Raw genomic sequence first — 12390 nt, forward strand, 5'->3', positions numbered from 1 at the left:
CCTACTGCCTGTTACTTAGTTTCTGCATTGGGATTAGAAGTATGGGGGCTTAAGTCTTGACAGAGCAAGTTGAGAAATAAATAAAGGCACACATTTTTGGATTTTATCAATCAAGGTATAGAGTATAAAATCAGGTAAGCATTTGTAAAACATTGGTCTCGACTTGAATACTGTATTTAATTCTCATTATTGGATGGATGGGAAGGCATGAAAGTGAGCCCTGGATGAGGGATTGCAGTTACAAGGAAAGATTAGAAATGCTTGGGCTATTTTCTTTGGAGAAGAAAGACTGAGGAGAGATCTAATAGAAGCACAGTATATAAAAGGACAAGGAGAATGAACAGACGAGAGAGTGTGATCTTCCTGTTTCTGGATAGGTTAAGAACAAGGAGAAGAAAATAGCAGGAGTCAACCTAATCCATCAAGCCTTCACCTCTATTCTATTCTAGCCTCAACTCTTGTGCCAGTTTCCCATAACAGTCAATTCAATGATCTTCCATATATTTGCATCATAGCAATATCAAATGATCTGGCATACATTGTTCTCAGCTTACAGAATTCCAGAGATTCATTGCTCTCTGAGAAAATAAATTTCTATACACCTGTTTTAAGTGACAGGCCCTTTATTTTGTAGATTTGATCCCTTGTTCAAAACTCTCCCATGAGTGAACAATTTCAACTTCTCCTCTATTAAGACCCCTTAAAGATCTTTTAATAAGATTACATCCTCATTCTTCAAGTATAGACAGAAACTGCCTAGCTCCCCGCTATCTATCTATCTCTTGCTCTCTATCTCTGTTTAAGCTACAGAGATAGCAATAGGGAACCAACAGTTTGTTCTGATAACAAGCCAGTGGGACACAATCCATGATGATTCTGTGATGATTTATGGATATTTAATAGACATGTTCAAAATCATGAACTCAAAAGGAATGAACATGTAAATTCAAAAGGAAAGAAGTTTTCCACAGCTGGCAAGGAGATTACCAGAGGCTGGTATTGATATAGAGTCATTGGAGGTCGTATTGGTATTTCCAGTGCCTTGAGGAACATACATTTATCGACGAGGCTTTGGTGATAATTTATCAAAATTCTCTGGGCGGGTCTCGGTGGATTGAAAAATGGCAAATGTCACGCCACTATTCAAAAAAGCAGCGAACTAAGGATGTGCCAGTATATTTAACATCTGTCATTGGAAAAAGGCTTGAAGCTACCATTAAAGAAGAAATAGCAAGGCATCTGGAGAAAAATCGATCCATTTGGATTCAGCAAAGATAGGTTGTGTCTGACAAATTAACTGGAGTTCTTTGAGGATATAACAAGTTCAGTAGATAGAAGGAGCAGATGGACGTTGTTTATCTAGGTTTCCAGAAGGTGTTTTGATAAGGTGCCACATAAAAGACTTATACAGAAGATAAGGAGGCATAGAATTGGGGGTGATGTATTACAATGGATAGAGGATTGATTAACTAATAGAAAGCAGAGAGTTGGGATACAGTGGTGTTTTTTCTGGTTGGCAATCAATAGTGAGAGATGTACCACAGAGGTCAGTGCAGGGCCTGCAACTGTTCACAATATATATAAACAATCTGGAGGAGGGAACAAGTTCAGTGCACCCCTGTTTGCTGATGACACTAAATTGAGTGGAAAAGCAAATTGTGCAGAGAATACAGAAAGTGCAAAGAGATATATAGATAGGTTAAGTGAGTGGGCAAGGGTCTGACAGATTGAGTGCAATGTTTGTAAATGTGAGGTTATCCACTTTGAAAGGAAAAATGGAAGATCAGAGTACTATTCAACATGCTGCCATGCAGAAGGACTTGGGAGTGTTTGTGCATAAATTGCAAAAGGTTGTTTTGCACATGCAACAGTTTATCAAGAAGGCAAATAGAATATTGGTGTTCACACTAAAGGAATTGAATTTAGGAACAGGGAGGTTATGCTACAAGGTATTGTTGAGGCTACATCTGGAGTACTGCATGCAATTCTGCTCTCCTTACTTGAGGAAAGGATGTACTTTGGAGGTTGTGTAGAGATATACACCAGATTGATTCCAGAGATGACCTTTTAGGACTGTATTTGCTAGAATTTAGAATAATGAGAGAGGAACTTTTTTATTTTAATATTTTATTTAATATTAAACCACTTAACAAATACATCACAATATTTCAAACTTACTCCAAACACATGGAACTTTGTATAAAAAAGAAAGTAAGCAATACAAAAGAAAGAAAAATCTTTAAATCCCCCAACCCCTGACAAATGAAGAAAAAGAAAAACGGACAAGAAAACCACAACAGGTACACTTCACTTTACAATACTTTTAAATGTATATAAGAGACCCATAAAAGAAAGGGAATATTCGAGATTTATTTAAATTTTAATAACAGTTTGTAAATGTGGACTCCATATTTCACAAAACATATTTATCTCTTAAATTGTAAGAACTTTTCTCAAGTGGAATACAACTCTGATCACCTGCATGCCATCACCCAATTCTGAAATCAATATCTGACTTCCAAGTTATAGCAATACATTTTCTAGCTATTGCCAAAGCAATGTGAACAAATTTCACTTGATACATATTCAATTTTAATTTAGATATAATTCCTCTAATATCTCCCAGTAAAAATAACATTGGATCCTCTGGGAATCTTATTCCAGTTATTCATTGTAATAAATTACCCAAATCAAGCCAAAAAGTTTTAATTGTGGAACACTGCCAAGTCGAATGCAAAAAAGTACCTGCTTATTGTCCACATCTAAAACATAAATCTGAATAACTATAATTCATATTATCTAACTTTTATGGTATTAAATATAACTGATATCTCACATTTATTGTACTTTTCATACTCCCTACATCTCCATCGGGCACACAAAACTCAAAACAGTCAACCAGTTTACCTATCTCGGCTGCACCATTTCATCAGATGCAAAGATCGACAATGAGATAGACAACAGACTCGCCAAGGCAAATAGCGCCTTTGGAAGACTACACAAAAGAGTCTGGAAAAACAACCAACTGAAAAACCTCACAAAGATAAGCGTATACAGAACCGTTGTCATACCCACACTCCTGTTCGGCTCCGAATCATGGATCCTCTACCGGCATCACGTACGGCTCCTAGAATGCATCCACCAGCATTGTCTCTGCTCCATCCTCAACATTCATTGGAGCGCTTTCATCCCTAATGTCGAAGTACTCGAGATGGCAGAGGTCGACAGCATCGAGTCCACGCTGCTGAAGATCCAGCTGTGCTGGGTGGGTCACGTCTCCAGAATGGAGGACCATCGCCTTCCCAAGATAGTGTTATATGGCGAGCTCTCCACTGGCCACCGTGACAGAGGTGCACCAAAGAAGAGGTACAAGGACTGCCTAAAGAAATCTCTTGGTGCCTGCCACATTGACCACCGCCAGTGGGCTGATATCGCCTCAAACCGTGCATCTTGGCGCCTCACAGTTTGGCGGGCAGCAACCTCCTTTGAAGAAGACCGCAGAGCCCACCTCACTGACAAAAGGCAAAGGAGGAAAAACCCAACACCCAACCCCAACCAACCAATTTTCCGCTGCAACCGTGTCTGCCTGTCCCGCATCGGACTTGTCAGCCACAAACGAGCCTGCAGCTGACGTGGACATTTACCCCCTCCATAAATCTTCGTCCGCGAAGCCAAGCCAAAGAAGAAGATATTGGAATCCATCTACGTTCATCTATTTGCTTATTTAAATCTGCCTCCCATTTACATCTTCATTAATGAACTCCTTTCCAACCCTTCTTTTGTAATAATTTATACATCTCTGAAATAAATTTCTTTACATCCCTAGTACTTAATAATAATTCTATGTTTGTCCCTGCTGACCAGAAATTTCATAAAATAATTTCTTAACTTGATAATAACAATTTTTTTATTTTCAAATATCTTAATTTTTTTCCTTCATTCTATTAAAAGTGATAAATTTCTTGGCTTCAAAACATTCTTTAATTTTCCTAATACCATAATTTTGCCAGATTTTTAGAAATTTATTTTCCATAGAAATTGGAATGTCTATTTTAAAATAAAGCTATTCTTCCAATCTCTTTATCAATTTTATACCAAAGTTCAATTAAATGTTTCAGTATGGGTGTTTCTTTATTTGCTATAAAAAATCCTGCATTTCATTTATAAATAAAATGTTGTGGATCTGTTTCTCCTATTTTATCAAGTTCCATATTTACTCATGCTGGAAGATTATTAATAAATCTCAATTTATAATCATACATAAAATTGAGGAGCTATAAGCCTCCTAAATTGTATATTGTATTTCCACATCAATTTCTCCAAATAAACCCTAGCCATTTTTCCTTATCATAAAGATTTTCTAACAAATATTTAATTCTTAAAAAATGTTGAGGAATTGAAATTGGAATCGATTGGAATAAATATTGTATTTGAGGAAAAACATTAATCTTTACACAATTTATGCTCCCCATCAAAGTAATAGGTGACATATTCCATTTTTCCAAGTGTTCTTTAATTTCCTTTAATAAAAATAAATAATTTAATTTCAATATTTTTGTCAAATCTGATTGCACATGAATACCTAAATATTTTATTCCAAGATCTGGCCAATTAGATTCAACTTTGCTTACATTTCTGATAATCTTCATTAACTAAAGACATAATTTCACTCTTCTCCCAATTTATTTTATATCCTGATATATCTCCATATTGTTTTATTCTAATTTTAAGTTGTTGCAAAGAATTTAAAGGATCTGTTAAATAAATCAAAACATCATCTACAAACAAATTTATATTCTTCTTTTACCTTAATACCCACAATTTTTTAATCTCATTTTATTAATTCAGTTAATGGTTCTATTGCTAAAACAAATAAAGCTGGTGGCATTAGGCAACCTTGTCTACTTGATCTCATTAATTTAAAAGATGCTGAAATCTGTCCATTTGCCACTACCATTGTAATAGGCTTTTTATACATAATTCCAACCCAATCTATAAACATTGAACCAAATTTGCATTTCTCTAAAACTTTAAAGAGGAAATCCTAATTCTAATCTGTCAAATGCTTTTTTCAGCATCCAAAGTCACTGCCACATTCAGGTCTCCCCTTTTTTTTTGTATTGGACACTGAGTTTATTCAATGGCAGCTCTGCTTTTTATAGTCAGCTCAGCTGCATCACCACCAGGGCATGGCTTGAGCAGGCCTTTTTTAACTTTATTTAGTATTTTTTCAATAAAAATAAACAGACTTTTACAGAAAAGTAGCGTAATAATAAAACAGTAAAATAAACCCATCCCCCCCCCCCCCACAACAGATCCCTAAAGAGAAGCATTAAAAATAAACAACAACATTCAGTAATTTACAATATTACTAAATTCATATTCTTCATATATGGTGTCCACATCTTAACAAAATAAATCATAATTATTATGTAAATTATGTTATTTTCTCCATATAGATACATGACTTCCACTCATTATGCCACCGAACTACATTTAACTCTGCTTCATCTTTCCAAGACATAGCAACACATTTACGAGCAACTGCCAATGTTAGATGAATAAACGCTGTCTGAAACTTATCCAACCCCAAGTCCACTAACAGAGGGAAATAACCAAACAAAAAAAATTGTTGGATCTAAAGGAAATTGAATTTTAAACAAATTTTGAAGAAAAATCCTAATTTTAAACCAGAAGAGGATGAACTTTATCACAAAACCAGCAGAATGTAGAAATGTTCCAACACATAATTCACACCTAGAACACAGATCTGAATTACTATATCCATATTTTTTCAATTTTTCAGGGGTTAAATATATCTGATGCAAAAAATTTGAATTAAACATACTATCTTACATTATTGAATTTAGTCAAACCATCATAACACATATTTTCCCAATCTACCTGACTAATCACACAATTTAAATCATGCTCCCATTTAATCCTAGATGTATCTAATTTTTAAACCATTGTATCTTGTAATAATGCATACATTTCTGATATAAAACCTTTATCTGAAAAATATGAAACCATAAATTCAAATTTAGTTAACTGAAATTTTCATTTCTCTTCCAAAATTAGCTTTCACTAATGCCCTAATTTGATAATAAACAAAGAGAATTCTCTAAAATCCCAAATTTCTCTTTAAGCTGATTAAATGATAAAAAATTTACCTTCTTCAAAACAATCCTGCAATCTTTTTATTCCTTTAATCCACCAATCTTCTAAAACTCTCTTATTCTGCAGTGAATCTATGGAATTCACTGCCCATTAAAGCAGTGGAGACGACCTCAGTAAATATATTTAAGACATGGTTGGATAGATTTTTACATAGTGTGGGGAATTAAGGGATATGGGAAAAAGGCAGGGAAGAAGAGATGAATCTATCATCAGATCATCCATGATCTCATTGAATAGCGGAGCAGGCTTGACGTGCCAGAAGCCTATTTTTTATGTTCTTGTATAAGAGATTGGGATTACTGCTGGCCTGGGAGATGATGAGTTTTGTACCAGGTCTGAGACCTTAATCTTCAAAAATCTTTTTCCAGAATCAACCAAAGGCTGCACTGGCACTTTGAAGGCAAGTTTCAACATTGATATTTGCATTCACTAACTTAAGCCTCTTGAGATATGGTCCATTTCTTACAGGTCTCACTGGGAACCTTCAGTGTAGTGCAGCAGGGACAGGTTCACAAAGGTCCTTGTTAACGTTGAGAATAAATCCCATCCTTTCATATGCTTCAGAAAAGAACTGCTGCAATGCTTGGAGTTCATCTTCTACATACTGCTGCTAAATGATTGAGATTTGAAGAATCTTAGTTCTGGTGTATGGTCATTGTAAATGAACTCATTTACATTCATTCTAAAGATTACATTCACTCCCACAGAAAGGTTGTTGGAAATAAAGTGCAACATTGCAGCAAAAACAATATAATCTAGCCATGTTTCAAACCACACTTTCTTGAAAATTGTCCTGTTGACCCATTGGTGAAATTCAGGATGAGCAAGCACAGTGTTAGCCTTCCTTTCCAGGCCAGTATCTCCAATAATAAGGTGATAGAGTTATACTGCATGGAACAAGCTCTTTGCCCCATCAGTCTAATCATCATACCTGTCTAGAATAATCCTAATTGCCTGCATTAGTTCCCTAATTGGTGTTGGTGCTGCTCAATTGCTCACCAAAAGGAGATATAAGGCATTCCTTCTGTCCAATAGCCTACAGGTCACCCTTGGGCAAAGTGCAGTACATCTTTAGCCTTCAATCAGGGTCATACAAAGCCATGGATTGCAGATGGTGGATGGTTTTTACAAGCAGTTTCTACAAATTAGAATTTATGGTTGTAAAATGAAAAACGGTGGGCAGATGAATGTTACCCATCCCAGGTTACCCATCCAGTATGGACTGTGGACATTGCAACTGAAGAAGGCAATGGGAAACCACTTCGATATTTTTCCCTTGTACAATCATACAAGGGACATCGACTATGGTCTCAGCTCAAAGATGGAGCCTTCATCAAAGAACAGGGAAGGCAACAACTACAATTTGGAAGGCCAGAGATTATGATGGATGGAGTGACATGATTGCCCATGCCAAATGGTAAGGCACCTGAATGAGTTTCATATCCCTCTTTGCCTTGCTCATTCAAATGCTGGTCCCCAATTACACATAATTAGTTCTATTGAGCTGCACAATGGTTGAGTGCTCAATACTAGACTCCCAAAGGAGATACTCTATTTCCACACTCTCATGGAAAAAGATAAAGGTTCCATTATTGTCATGTAATATATATTGGATAGTCCTTCAGTTTGAAGAAGACACAAAGGTGGCTTTGCAGTCCCAGACTGGAAGTGCAGTCAAGCACAATGGGGACACTGGATGTCTGTTTTTGTAATAACCATGGCTGCTGTTTTGTGATGCTATTCACGGTTTTCCATCAGTTTTTGGCAGTACCTGTCTTCAAAACTGATGTAGGCTTCATAGCACAGGGCTTGTATCCCTCAGTAAGGCCAAGTATCTCGCTCATGAGGGCGGATGGGACCTTGTCCCCCAAAATGTCCATATGCAGCAATCAGGAAGTGCGTTTGTGCCGTGAGAGCCCGAAGGTGCAGGTTAATAGTTTACTGAAGGCATTGTATTTGCCTTGCACTGGAGGCTGTTGTAGGAAGTTAACAACCCTTGCTGCCATCTCCTGGCTGAGCGAGCTCACCACATAGTAGTAAGGTGTGTCATCAGAGAGAAATGGTGAAAAGGAGGAATCTTCAGACGAGCTGGCTGAATCGACTTCAAGTGACGGCGAGGTGAGATCAACACAAGGTTCCCCTGTGTTAGCTCAATTGACTGTAAAGCTTTGGGGATGTTACGGACTGAAATGGTCGACTATCAAGGGGGAGGTGAATGATGAGACTCTCGATTGCTTAATAGTCTCAGGGAGTACTGACACTACATCCAAGAGAAAGTCGCCAAAGCCTTAAATTTGTGGAGATATCCAGCGAATCGAAATATATCAGTGGCTTGTAGTGAACTTACAAAAACTGTACAGGACAAGTGTAAAGTTACTTTAAATTTGCAGGGACATTGCCTTGCTGATGTTTGGCTTTTTGTAATGTCTGATCTCTGCGCTCCTGTGTTACTGGGATTGGATATTCAATTTCAGATGAAAAATGTAGTGTTAAATTTCGATGGGCCACTACTCACTCTTACCATCCCCCATGCTAGTTACTGCAGTCCGTCCACATTAAAGATCAAAGCTCCCTCCCTTTTCAGTGATTTATCCCTCCCCCCCCCCCCCCGAGTGTCGGCTGATTGCCACTAAGAGACATTCTTACAGCAAAGCTGAGACCCAGAGATTGCTTAAAGAGGGAGTCATTGAACCCAGTAAGAGTCGGTGGCAAGCCCAGGTGGTAGTTGTGAAAAATCACACTACGAAGCAACTGGCTATTGACTACAGCCGTTACACTAACCTGGTGCCTTCCCCCTGCCATGCATCAATGAAATGATTAATCAGATAGCACAATACAAGCACTCCACTATCGACCTCAAAGCAGCTTACCATTAAATCCCCATTAAAAAAAGGGAATGACCCTATATGGCCTTTGAGGCTGTTGGGGGGTTATACCAGTTTAAAAGGTTACCTTTTGGAGTCACAAATGGTGTGTCAGTGTTTCAGAGAGAAATGGATAATATCGTTAGAGTTATCCCTATCTGGATAATGTCACTATCTGTGGGAAAGCTCAGACCGAACACAACAGCAATTTAAAGAAATTCTTAGCAATAGCTAAAGAACTTAACCTTACATTTAACGAGAGCAAATTTGTGTTCAACGCGATAGAGCTACCCATTCTGGGCTACATTGTCCGCAAGGGCGAAATTTGCCCCGATCAGGAAAGAATGGCTCTCCTTAAGTTACCACCGCCAGAGTCAGCAAAAAGCCCTTAAAAGGTGTATGGGATTCTTTTCCTACTACTGCAAGTGGGTTCGGGACTACGCCATGAAGGCACACCCTCTGTTTGACACTAAATCTTTTCCTCTCTCTCCAATGGCCTTGGATGCCTTCACGAGAATTAAAGCTGATATTGCCAAAGCTGCACACTCGTCCATTGATGAGGATGTCCTGTTCCAAGTAAAAACTGATGCCTCAGATTGTGCTTTGGCAGGAACCCTTAATCAAAAGGGCAGACTGGTGGTATTCTTCTCCTGCACATTACGCAGACCTGAACTAAAACATCCTGCCATTGAAAAAAAAAGCCCAGGCTATCATTGAAGCTGTTTGCTACTGGAGACACTTTCTAGCTGGCAGAAAATTTACACTGGTCACTGATCAGAAATCTGTAGCCTACATGTTCAGTACTAAACACAAAAGTAAAATAAAAAAAATGATAAGATGGCACCCTGGAGTATTGAACTCTCAACTTACAATTATGAGATCCAGTACAGACCTGGAAGGTTAAATGAACCCTCTGACACATTGTCACGAGCTGCTGCCGGTGCTCAGCTTGAGGGACTAAAGGAGATCCATAGCAGACCGTGCCACCCAGGGGTCACAAGATTCTTCCACTACATAAGGGCTAACAACCTTCCTCACTCCCTGGAAGAAGTCAGGAAACTGACTAAAAGCTGTCCTGTTTGCGCAGAATGCAAACCGCAATACTTCAAAGCTCCGGAGACCACTCTCATCAAAACAACCCGACCTTTTGAAAGGATTAGCTTAGATTTTTAAAGGGCCATTACCTTCCAATAACAAAAATGTATATTTCCTTACTGTAATCGACGAATATTCAAGGTTTCCTTTTGCGATACCCTGCCCTGACGTCTCGTCAGCGTCTGTCATTAAGGCAATTGACAGAATTTTCAGTATTTTTGGTTTTCCCAATTACATTCATACAGACAGAGGCTCAGCAATCATGAGCGCTGAGCTGCGCCAAGCCCTGCTACGAAAGGGGATTGCCAACAGCCGTACGTCGAGGTACAACCCACAGGGCAATGGGCAGGTCGACAGGGTTAACGCTACAGTCTGGAAGACTGTTAACCTTGCGTTAAAGACACATGGTTACCCTGTTACCCGGTGAGGAAGTGCTGCCTGAGGCGCTACATTCTATTCAGTCTTTATTATGTACTGCAACAAATCAAACACCTCATGAATGTATGTTTACTTTTCCTAGGAAATCAAGAACTGTAATGGACTGGCCAGCCTGTTTATCTGAGCCTGGAACCATGCTGCTGAAGAGCCACGCTCGGACGCATAAAACGGACCCTCTAGTCCAACCAGTTCAGCTACTGCATACTAACCCCAGTTATGCTCATGTTAAATTCCCAGACGGGAGCACGGACACTGTACCCCTAAGAGATCTGTCCCCACCTGGTTCGCCCCTTCCTTGCACCCCTACTCAGTGTGAGCCTGAGAGATTGGACACCCCCCCTCCCCAGCCTGTGACCCCTCATAAGCATTCAGATGGCCATGCTGAGGTTCCACTGCCTCACGCTGGCGATTCTGGAGTGGGTCCAACCTTATCACACTGCAGATCCAGGACCAGTATCAGTTCCCAAGGTTGCAAAGTCATCTGTTCCAATTAGAAAATCAACTAGAATCTGTAAACAACCTGAGAGGCTCCAGTATTCATAGACATCTCATTATATTTCGATTGCTCTGCTAGATACTGGCGTGTTTTGGCTGTCAGAGAATTCTCAATGCCAAATATGGTATTTTACTTAGCTGCTGTCCTTTTGATTTTAACCCTTCTTCTGCCGGGGGGAGACTGTGGTGAATCTCTGCTAAGCTATCAGTCTTTCCTTTGGCTAACATTGGCTGTGGATTATCTCTACTGATAAAGACACTCCCCTGAGGTATAACTGTATTCACCCATTGTCTTTCATTATTGTACCATTAGTCTCTGCTAATAAAAGCCATGATTATTGTTTGACTACATTGTCTTTGTCTACTTCATCAACTGACACTTCACTGTTGAAGGTGGAACTGGACCTCAGCCTGTTCGAACCACATGTGTGGCTGTGATGCCCAGAAAGTTGGGTTTCAAGGAAACCGTGTGAAGAGCTGTTTGCTCCATTATGTTTGGGTCCAACTACTGATTGGACCTGTCGGGGTCACCAATGTAGCGTGTGTGCTACCGTGAAGTGTGGAAAGAAGACACACGCACAAGGAGTCAAAGTTGAAGACTGATTTGTTGCATTGGCAGCTCTGCTTATGTTCTCTCCTTGCTGCTGACATCAGGAGTGACATCATGGCAGCGCCAATCTCATATAGGGTGGCATTCCCACCATTGCTCGCTTTTTTCTGCTGTGCATGTGTTCATCTGGGTTGAAGGTCATTGGCCCCCGCAGGGTCTGTGTGGTCGCTACGTTGATGGCCATTTTGCGTCCCGGTTAGCAGACCGCTACATTGGCATTATTGTGCATTACAGATGGAAAAATTGCTAAAATTACATTGCTTAAATACACTATATAAAAATAAATAGATTAGTGCAAAAGAAGAGAAAAAAAGTGAGGTAACATGTTGTTCATTGTTCATTCAGAACTCTGATGGCAAAGGGGAAGAAGTTGTTTTTGGATCTTTATCTTCAGGCTCCTGTACTTCCTTCCTGATGGTAGCAGTGAGAAGAGGCCCAATGATGGAGGGGTGGTTTGTGTTCTCCCAGTTTCCGCTTCCTGAAGTCCATAATCAATTCCTTAGTTTTGTGTTGTTGAGTGCAAGGTTGTCCCTGTGACCTGTGTGGGTTTTATGTAGGTGACCCAGTTTCCTCCCACCCTCCTAAAAATGTAGTTTTGGGTATAATTGGGTGACATGGACAGAATTGGCTTCTACCAAGTTGTAAATCAATGGTTTTCAAACATTTTCTTTCCACTCCCATACCGCCTTAAGTAATCTCTGTGGCACA

The 12390-nt window shown here is 39.3% G+C and overlaps 1 long non-coding RNA gene across 1 annotated transcript; it reads left to right on the forward strand.

Annotated features, from left to right (window-relative positions):
* Positions 1 to 8208: 8208 nt before the first annotated feature.
* LOC138756169 (uncharacterized) lies at positions 8209 to 11418 on the forward strand. The gene is made up of 2 exons (XR_011352823.1): positions 8209 to 8298; positions 10660 to 11418. It is a non-coding gene; the product is annotated as an uncharacterized lncRNA (long non-coding RNA).
* The last annotated feature ends 972 nt before the right edge of the window (positions 11419 to 12390 follow it).

This window comes from Narcine bancroftii, chromosome 3 (genome assembly GCF_036971445.1).
Source record: "Narcine bancroftii isolate sNarBan1 chromosome 3, sNarBan1.hap1, whole genome shotgun sequence".
Taxonomy (NCBI): domain Eukaryota; kingdom Metazoa; phylum Chordata; class Chondrichthyes; order Torpediniformes; family Narcinidae; genus Narcine; species Narcine bancroftii.